General features: G+C 33.2%; 1 protein-coding gene across 1 annotated transcript in view; it reads left to right on the forward strand.

Moving 5' to 3' along the window:
* The window catches only part of HDAC9 (histone deacetylase 9), a 298491-nt gene that overhangs the window by 204656 nt on the left and 83902 nt on the right, over positions 1 to 9933 (forward strand). The window lies entirely within an intron of this gene.

A 9933-nucleotide genomic window follows, 5' to 3' on the forward strand; every position in this document is an offset into this window, starting at 1 on the left:
TGCTTTTCCCAGTTTCTCCAGAGAGCTGGGTATGAATCCTTTTCTGCCTCTGAGGTGCATGGTGGGAGGAGAGGGGACCAACTGTGTGAGGCCGCGTCCCCACCGCGGGGGAGGCAGCTGGCCTTGGGCATCCCCGTGGGGGTCTGAGGCAGACATTAAGATAACTAATGAACAGCGTTCACGGTGCTATGTAGACAGTCTGTAATGAAGCCCCGGCCTCGCCGTCGGATGTGGCTGCAGCACCGTGGCCCCGGGGTCTGCATGCCTGCAGGTCATCCGCGGACGCACCTGTCCTCATCCGCGGGTCAGGAAGTCGTCGCCTCCCAGGTGTGAACGTTTGCCCCCTTCTTTCGGCCTCCGCACGCTCACTGCATCCTGGGCATCTGCTCCAAAGCCAGGCAGGGAACAGGCTTCTTAGTTTCTTAGATTCTAGTTGAGAGGTCTTTATGTCTTTTCTTTCCCAGTGTGGATAGACTACCCAATGTTTTTACTTTTTAGAGATACCCAAAAGTGTTGCTACATTTTAGATTGATCTATTAAATTACGTGAAGTCGAAGTTTTGCCTCTCAGCCCACCCACGGGCTTGTGGCGGAGCTGCTGTGGTCAGTGCCTTTGCTTTGCCTCACTTGGGTTCGAGGTCAGGGCAGAAGGCCTGCCCACCTGGCTTCTAGAGCCGAAACATCGGGTCATATTGAAGACGGAGTGTTCACAGCACATTGTAAACGACTCCTCTTTCTCACAGGCTCTCTCATGTTCTTTGTATAGCTGTGCAGTTCTCTAATATTTCTGGGAGGTTCGAGACTTCACACAACCAGCTTGGGCTCTGCGCACCTGACAGGACAATGGAGCAACTAGAATGCTTTTAGAAACTGGGGTCCGCATGCTTTGAGGACAGCAGACCTGTCTGAGCTGGTCTTGGGGACTGCCAGGGCCTGGGGGACCTGGCTGGGACTTGCAACTCTTTCCTTCTTGACCTCTGGCTTCCGGGGTGCTGTGCACACTGACCATGGGGGCTGCAAACAGGTTAGTCAGAGGTTCTAACATATGTAGTTCCATTTGCTTCTGGAAGCTTCTGCCTGTGCCCTCTTTTCCTTTGCTAGTAACCTGATTAACCAAGTCTCCAGCACCTAAGATTTATCTCCTTCATTTTGTCGAGATGGTGGTATGTTATTAAATATTTGGCTTTAAGAGTTTACAACAGCCTTTCTATAGGGCATGGTTAGTTCCAAGGGACCCCTGGGAAGAGGACATCCATTGTTGGCCTTGGGATGTGCCCTGTGGGCATCTGCTGGCCTATTAGCGTTTTTGATTTGTGCATTTGTGACCTTGGCATAATAGATAGGTGTGTCGGTTTTTTTTTTTAATTTAGAGATATTAAGACTTAATTCATTAAAATTTGTTCTAAGGCAATATTTTGACTTTTACACTTTTTTTCGATATCTATATTTTTGTCAGTTTACAATTTAATGCTTGTTTCCCCAGAGAATAGCAAATAAAATTGTGTATTTATGAATGAGCAAAGTAAAACAAAAACTTTTTAAAATCTGGGTAATATCCTATTATGTAGATATATCACATTTTATTTATCCTTCAGTTGATGGACATTTGGGTTGTTTCTACTTTGGGCTATTATGAATAATGTTGCTATGAAAATTCACATATAAGTTTTTGTGGGACATGTTTTTTATTTATTTTTTACTTATATACATATTATTAAAATGGCCGGGCATATAGTACCTCTATATTGAACTTTTTGAGGAGCTACTTAACTGTTTTCCAATGTGGCTGCATCATTTTACCTTCTCATCTACAAAGTTCCAGTTCCTCCACATCCTCTTCAACACTTGGTGTTATCTCTTTTTGATTTTATAATCAAAAAGTTACAGATTGTGGTTTTGACTTGCAAAGTAGTGATATTTAATGATATTGAGTATCTTTTCATGTGATTATTGGTCATTAGTATATCCATTTTAGAGAAGTGTTTATTTAGAAATGTCGCTTATTTTTAAATCAGGTTGTCTTTTGATTACTGAGGAATTCTTTATATATTCAGGGTACTGATAAGTCTCTTAGCAGATATATGGTTTGCAAATATTTTCTCTGATTTGTGAGTTATCTTTATTTACTTGACGGTGTCCTTTGAAACACAAAAGTTTTAAACTCTGATTATATCTAATTTATCTGAGATTTTTTGGTCACTTTTTCTTTGTCTTGTATCAAAGTATATTTGCTCCTATATTTCTTCTAAGAATTTTATAGTTTTAGTTTTTACATTTAGTTCTATAATCCATTTGGTGTTAAATTTTGTGTATGGTGTGAGGAGGGGGTTCATTTTCATTCATTTGCATGTGGATATGTAGTTGTTCTAGCTCCATTTGTTGAAAAACTATTCTTTCTCCCATTGAATTGTCTTGGTACTCTTGGTGAAAGTCAGTTGACCATAGTGTAAGGGTTTATTTCTGGATTCTCAATTCATTTCAATTTATATCTATGTCTGTACTTATGCCAGGCCCACTCTGTTTTGATTACTGTAGCTGTCTATTAAGGGTAGAAACTGGACTCCCCTTCCTACCTTAAGATATCTCACAGTTGGTGCTCTCAGACCCTTAATGCAGGGACTAGGTGTAAATGCTAATGTCGCTAGTGTCTATCTATATATCAAACATAAATATAGTTTATTTGCTTTCTTACATATTTTTTTAAAAAATTAATATGAGTAGAACTCTGCCGTCCTCTGCGCCTCACCAGATTGGCGTGTACTCCTCACTTTGGAGACAGTAGTCTCCATATTTTGTTGTTTTCTGCACTATAACAGTTTTTAGCCAAATGTTATCAATGAGTGTCTCCCTCCTTCAGACTCCCAGGAAATAGTGAATCACTTGCACACACCCAAAAACATCTCCAGGGGAGTAGACTTTCTCTGAAATGTCATCTTGATCACCCAGTTCTAACTATGGTTCTTACAGGATAAAATGATTATCCCAGTACAACGGTGAGCAAAAACAAAATACTAGAGATATAGTGCCCTAGAGTTGTTGATGGGTTTACCAGAAAGTTTTCTGACACTGTGTGAAGAAAAATAAGAAATATAAATTACATAGATTTACCAGCTCAGTCATATAATTATTTAATAATTAGATATCCCTTACCCCCCAATCTTAGACTAGAAGCAGTTATATTTCTATGATAAATGCATTGTAAATTCAGTATTTAGAGAGCCCTTGCTCTGTTCCAGGCTCTAGGTTTGGGACTGGGAGTGTAACAGTGTAGTCAGGGTTTCTATTCACAGGTAACTGGCATCTAGTAGTCTCTTTGAGTCTGAATTAATATCCATGCTTATTATAAATATAACACACATAAACATACCACCTTAGCATATTTAACCGCTGAAAATTGATATTATAAGAAAGTATAACATTCCAAAATAGCTTTTAAAACAAAACGAAAATGCATGTTTATTAGGCAATTTGGAAAATACAGGTCAGCCAAAATAAGAAAATAACAATCAATCATATTATCAGCATTTAGCAATAGTTGCTGTTAAATGTCTTTGTTTCTTTAGATATTTTCTTAAAGTTTGCACATTTTAATCTTTTTCTTCTATTCCAAATCATTTTAAGTTTCCAGTTTACACCTGGCTGCACTAATTTCTCAGTCTCTTCAGTATCATTGTTTTCTCATTGAGATGAATTAAATGAAAATATGTTGAAATTCTAAAGACAAAATATACTTAATTGTACATGTTATTTTATTAATTTATCCATCAGTGAAAGTTAGTACAAATTAATGATCTTATGAATATGTGACCTAAAAGTAAATTAGCATACTTAGTTAGTTAAAGAAATACATTTTCATACTTATTTTATTTTCTCAGCAACTTTTACTTTTGCCAGATTTCTTTTTTCTTTCACTTATTTTTTTGTATTTTCCAGTGAATCTTTTTTTTCCTACAAAAATTTAGTGTTTTCAATAAAACCATTTGTATGTTTAATAATATTGGTGTTTTGCATGTGACAATTTATTAAACATTTATTTTAAATGTATTTATATAGAGAGAAAATAATAAAGATTATTAATTAACATCCTTAACATCCAGCTTAAGAAATAAAACGTATACAATTGAAGATTTTATATAGCTATCTCCTATTTGTCGTCTTCTCATGTTATTCTTTATATTTTTATTTCATTAGCATATACATCTAAACAATATATGATATTTACTTGCATATTTTTAAACTTAAATAATTGTCTTCGTGTACATTCTTTTGATTGCTTTTTTTGCTTACCATTTTTACTCTAGGTTTAACATCTATCTTCACTTTTACTAAATATTAGTGGGTTGTTCTTTAAAGTGGATATAACAATTTATTGTCTTATAAGCAGTCTATAAGAGTCTTATAAGAGTTTCTCTTTATATATTCACTAATGCTTGCTATTATGAGTCTACATTTCTGACCACTCTGATGAGTATAAAATGGCATCTTGTGCTGGTTTTAATTTGTATTTTCTTGATTACCGGTGAGGTTGTTTCTATTCATACATTTGTTGACTTACTGAAATATTTCATTGTCTGGGAATTTTCTGTTTGTACATTTTGTGCATTTTTCTGTTCCTATTTAATTCTAGAAGCTGTGTGTATTGTAGACATTAAACATTGCCATTATGTTTGGCAAATATTTACCCACAATTTCTAGCTTATATTTTTCTGGCTTACAATAAGCCAGAAAATAATTATTTGAATTATTTTCTTTTCCAAAATTTAGAATGATATTCTTCACATTTTTTCCTAAAAGTTTTAGAATTGTACATTTTACATTTAAGTTTCTAATCGACTTTCAGTATATTTTTGCAGGTAGTATTAGGCGGGTATCTAAATTCATCGTTCTCCTTATGGATAACCAGTTTTCCCAGCATCATTTATTGACACTCCTTCTTTGCCTGCTAATCTCTAGGTCATCTCTGTTATATATCAAGTTTCCATATACTCATGGGTCTCTTTCTGGGCTCTCTATTTTTTTTAATCGATTCTTATATAATATTCTATTTTCTTAAATCGTTTAGCTTTTAGTATAGGTAGATACCAGGTTGGGCCTATCTTTCCAACTTATTCTTTATTTTCAAAATTCTTTTGGCTATCCTCTGTCTTTACCCTCCTATACAAAATTTATAATCAGCTGAAATATTCCAGAAATTATACATTAATTCGAGAACTGTTATCTGTATGATATTCTTTCTATCACAGAATATAGTGTATCTTTTCATCTACTTTACATTTCTGTCTGTAATGTAGTCAAAGTACATGATCTGGATAATATTAATTTCTCTTTTTTATTGAAGTATCTATAACAAAAATTTACCGTTTTAACCATTTTTGAGTGTACAGTTCATTGGCATTAAGTATATTCACATCGTTATGTAACGTCGCCACCATCCATCTGCAGAATTTTTTCATCTTCCCAAATTGAATTTCTGTACCTATTTAAGAGTATTCTCCATTTTGCCATCTTCTCAGCCCCTGGCAGCCACCATCCTACTTTCTGTCTCTATGAATTTAACCACTCTAGGTATGTCATATAAGTGGAATAACACAGTATTTGTTCTTTATGACTGGTTTATCTCACTTAGCATAATGTCTTCAAGGTTCATCCATGTTATAGCACAAGTCAGAATTTCTTTCTTTCTTAAACTGAATAATATTCCATTGCAAATACTAATTTTCTAAAGTTTTTTGACACTTGCTTTATTGTGTAGGTCAATTTTGTAATTGGTACATGTGTGCTTGAAATATATGTTTATTGGCTGCAAAAGTCAAAATATCTCAAAGCTAGTGAATTGTATTATCAAATTGTCTGTAACCTCAATCATTTTGTTATATTTTTGTTTGTAACTCCCTTCTGTGATGTAGATTTTTCAGCTTTTCTTTATAGTTCTGCCAATTTATGGTTTTTACATTCAGAGCCATGTTATTAGGTGCAGGAAAAAACCTTTTTTTTTTAATTTTTATTAATTGAACTTTTGTATTATTTTATATGTGTCCTTATATATGGTCTCTAATATTGTCACCTAAAGTTTATTTCATCTGTTTTAACAAGGCTGCATGAGGCTTTTACTTCTTTGTTTTGTTTTTATTAGTATTTTCCTTATATATCTTCATAGAACTTTTTAATTTCATTTTGTTCTGCCAAAAAATATAGAGTTTCTATTTTTTAGATTCAATTTGATTGTCTCCATTTTTGAAATGGTTAATTGAGTACATTTATGTCAACCATGTTTAGTGATATATAGAGATTTGTTTCTAGCATCTTATTTTGCGAATTAAATTCAGCTTTTTCAGGAAATGCTTATTTTTTTGTCCATTTTTAGATAGATTGCTTCTTGGTTTTACTCCACTTTCAAAATATTTTGTCTCCTTTAAAGTTATACACAAAATTTCTGTTTATTTAAGAGTTAATTTTAAATGATTAACATGCATGTTTATCTTTAAAAAGTCGAAAATTAACCAATATTTCTACACCCATCCTGAAAAATACAAAGGCTTTAGAACAAGAAATTCTCCCTGGCCCTTGGCATTTTACAAGATAACCTTAGGCATATTTATGATTCTAATTTTCTATAAAAGCAAGACTTCTGAAATTCAAAGCATTGCAAACCAAAACGAAAATTCAATTTGCTCATAACGCCAAAAAGGAGGAACAGATACTTTAAAGAAATTGCTTTTGAAATAGAATTTTTTTCTAATTATTTTTTATGACCTTTTTTTTCTATTACTTTTGGCTCATATCCTTTATTAAACTACTTCAAATAATTCTGATTATTTCAAAGATTAAACAATATAATTGATTTCTGTATTTGATCTCGCTGAAATTGCATGATGATATTGATTACAGTACACAATGAGTAACCACCACATGTCTAGAAGCACATGTAACCGTAGAACAAAGTGAAGATGCAGAAGCCATAAAATGGGTCCCAAAACAGTGGCAACACGAAAGCTAAACAGAACCAAACAGAAACAAAACCAAAAGTGACCGCTATTACAAAAATGTAGAACCTTGACGTCTCCTTAGCCCAGGAGCTTTATCACTTCATAATCTCTATTAGCATGACACTCCCAAATAAATATTTTACTCTATGCAAGAGTGTTGTGCTTGTCACACAGAGAACTTCAAGGCTTATTCCTACCCACTTTCCGAATAGATGCAGTGCCTACTCCCTGTGATGTAAGTCTGGTCCCCATCCACATTGATCCACATTGATACTAGGCATTATTGAAGTAACTCTTCTGTGAAAGTAATTTGCAGTTTTTTATCTTTGAGAGGGGGCAGATGGTATTCAGCATAGTAGTCTTAGACCATTTCATAGAAGAAAAGATTGTCATCTCAGTAACCTGAGAGAATTTACCTGAATGACAGCCTGGCACAGTAACGAATCAAAACAAAGTTCCCTGTTAAATAACCTGGAAAAAAAAGAAAGAAAGAAAGAAAGACTAATGTATACATAAAAAACAGACTCAATATAGTATATTTAAAAGAAATTTAGATCAAAAAATGTTTTTTTGGGGGGCAAGGGTGTGATTATTATTTACTTAATAAGATAACACATTTCCCATTGGTACTCAGTAGATGAAAGGTTAATTTGGGTATCCATCTAATTTTTAACAATACGTTGTGAATTGTTTGTAATTTTATTTTTCTGACAGTGCAAAAGAGAAACATGTACTTTTGTACTTAGAAATATGGAAAATAACCATGGACAGTTATCTCTCATTAAAATTACTAATAGAAAAAAATGGTTTAGTGAAACGCTTCAATTCCAGCTACAACAGAAAAATATTATCTCAATTTCAAATCTCAAGAAGAATGCTTTTTATTGATGAGGAGTAATATCCATCTGAAATAAAAGTGGCCTACCATTTTGTGACTCTTTGGTGACTAATATGCACCATAATATGTGTATCTTACTGGATTGTCAAGATTGGCCATATACGTTAAAAGCCATACTTACTTTTTAAAAGTGTATAATTGTAATCAACTCTTTTGAAAGTGAATAAACTCTTCTCTCTACTATAGACATTTTTTTTTAGCAAAAGGTTAAAAGTATTTGACTTATGTCTGCTGTCAGGTCCAATGATTATGAGTCTGTCCTAATGAAGTATTTTGAAGTGTTCAGCTATTTATTTAAATAACATTTACCATTTTTTAAAAAAGTTTTAATATAGGTGATACACAGAAAATTTGAAAACCGCATAAAAGTACAAGGGAAAAATAATCCTCACGTCACTCATTTTCTTCATTACCTCTTGGTTGTAACACTAATTTCAGAGTATTGTCCTTTGATAATTTTTTTATTTGATTTCAATTTTCTTATATTTTTCACTAGGCATTCCTTGGTCCTTTTATATTATGATTGCTTATAGTAAGCTTTCTTGTTTTATCTCATCCTTGTAATCAGATCTGAAGGATGACTGTGTATCTCCTTTCTACTCATTTATTTATTCAACATATATTTATTAATATCCATGTGTGAAAGACTGCATGGGAAAATATGAGTCAATGAGCAAAGCTCATACTCTTATGAAACTTACTAACTAAAGATAAAGTATTGAATTTTGGTTGTCAACCCACAAGATCAGGAGCCATGGTTAATTCATTTTTTTTAATCTATAAAACCAGCATAGGATCTGTTTCTTTGTGCATACACAATAGATAATAGATAGATACTTACATGTGATGAATAAATAACTGTTATTGAACGAGCAGTTATTTGTCTCTTGCCATATTTCTAATAGTAGAGATTGGATAAGTAGGATTTTGCTTGCTTGGTTGTGAAGTTCTGTATTAAAATGTAACATTTGTATCATGCTTATCAATTAGAATATTATTGCATTATCTCAAAGGGTTCCTTGAAGCCCAAGTAAAGCAATAAATACGCATAATTAAAAAAGAAGGAAGATGTTGGTGTTATTTATGTGAAGCTCTTGCTGTGTTGAGGTCTTCATTGAGAAAGCAAACATTTAGTAGCCTCAGGCATCTAAAACATGACTGTTATTGAAAACAATGGCTTTTAGTTTTCAAATATCTGTTGAATATTCTTAATGCACAAATAATTATTTAGTTTTGAGCGAGCATACGAAAAGATATAAAATGCAGCAGAAGATAAGTTCACAGATGAGTTAGAGTCCTGTTTTTAAAAGCTCTCATATTATGCATAGATAATTTTACACACACACAAATACACACATATGTAAATTGTATCTAGAGCTTTCCTGCACTCATCCCCTGGCTAATTAAATTTGTCTTTCACATCTCAAATTAAACATCGCTTTTTAGGATGGAAGTTCCTTCAAACTCTATATATCAGGTTCTTCTTTATGTTTTTTTCATTGCATTCTGCATTATTCCTATACAGCATTCATTGTATTTATAATTACATTGTACTGAGAATTATTTGTCTTTTCATTTGTCTTTTCATTAGACAATAAATATAAAAAAGGCTCAACACACCAACAAAATATCTTGTATAGAGTATGAGCTCAATAAGTATTTATTTCATGCAATAAATTTAATGTAGAAAAGACGATGACCTAAAAGAAAAACAAAGTGTGACAGAAATTTAATTGGAAAGTGAAAACAATTTTAATGTGAGACCTCATAAAATGTTCTATGTAAAGTTTGAAGTGGACCTTTGAGGATGTGTATGAGTGCCGAATATGAAGCTTTATAGACACATCTAGAGGGGATGATACAGTAAAGGTAGATTGGTGGGAGCACAAATGATCAGGGCCAACATAACCGTTAGACACAGTAAACACTGTGTCCAGACCCTATAATACTTTAAGGGGCCCACAAAATGTTTTAATTTTTGATCTAAAGAAAATAAATATTAGAATAATGAATTCAATGTGTGCCAATATAAGCATAAAATGTAATTATA

This window comes from Pteropus alecto, unplaced genomic scaffold, assembly GCF_000325575.1.
Source record: "Pteropus alecto unplaced genomic scaffold, ASM32557v1 scaffold21, whole genome shotgun sequence".
Classification (NCBI taxonomy): domain Eukaryota; kingdom Metazoa; phylum Chordata; class Mammalia; order Chiroptera; family Pteropodidae; genus Pteropus; species Pteropus alecto.